Source organism: Suricata suricatta, chromosome 14 (genome assembly GCF_006229205.1).
Source record: "Suricata suricatta isolate VVHF042 chromosome 14, meerkat_22Aug2017_6uvM2_HiC, whole genome shotgun sequence".
Classification (NCBI taxonomy): Eukaryota; Metazoa; Chordata; class Mammalia; order Carnivora; family Herpestidae; genus Suricata; species Suricata suricatta.
This window is the reverse complement of record NC_043713.1, coordinates 84,674,232-84,675,364: the sequence shown is the minus strand read 5'-3', so window position 1 is coordinate 84,675,364 and position 1,133 is coordinate 84,674,232.

Below are 1,133 nucleotides of genomic sequence, written 5' to 3'. Positions count from 1 at the left end.
CGACCCGGCCGGGGGCGGGCAGGGGAAAAGGCGCTTGACACTGGTGAGCAGGGCAGGACCAGCCGGCCATGCCCCCTCCAGGGCAGGAACTGAGTCATCCCCGCAGCTGGCGTTTCTCCTGTGGGCGGGAATGCCCTGCCCGGACGGAACCCACGCTCCGCAGATGGAGGATGACCCCGTCCACCGGGCACACGGCGGGCCAGCTCCTAGGAGCTCTCGGAGAGGCGAGCCGGAGACAGCAGGGAGCCCCTGTGGAAACTTAAATCTCCAGGGGCACCCAAGGGGGCTCAGTTGGTCCTGGGTCCAACTTCAGCTCAGGTCATGATCTCACCGTTTGTGGGTTCATCTTTCTCTCTCTCTCTCTGCCTCTCCCCAACTTACACTGTCTCTGTTTCTCCCAAAATAAATACATACACTTAAAAATTTTTAAATAAGTAGAATCTAGTAGCCACATTTTAAAACAAGAAGGAAAAAGAAACAGATGAACTTAAGTGCAATATTTTATTTAACCTAATCGACACAAAGCATCGTCCTTTCCAGCGTCTAATCCACATGAAAAATGATCAGTGAGATATTTACATTCCTTCCCCCCCGCCCCCCGCACGCACACTCCGACACCCACTGTGTCTTCTGCCCCCGCAGCCCGTCCCGCGGCGGCTGCGCAGTTCCCAGCGGCAGCACTTGATCTGTATCGATTTCATAAAGTCCACAGCTGGGAAGGTAGACGGACCTGCCTGAGTTATTCCACAGAGAGCAGAACGTCTTCCAGGCACGGAACATCAAAAAAGCGTTTTCCTTTCATATTTGCATCCACACCATCAAAGCCGCTTTGGTTTTTCATTTTAAATTTAAATTAATTGAAATAAAGTAAAATCTAAAACTCAGTTCCTCGGTCTCCCCAGTCACATTGCACACGTGCTAGCGGCTACTGTGCGGGCAGAGCGGGTCAGGATGCCGGAGAGAGGGGACTAAATCCGGATAAAGGAAATCGCCGCGGAACCACACAGGACTTCTCTCTCATCTGACGTCTCGTTTGAGCGTAGTTGATTGAAGAGGCATCCATGCTGCTGTTCGTGCGCATTTTTACCAGATGGAGGTGAGGGCCCACGAGGAGACCAAGCGTAAGGCAAGAC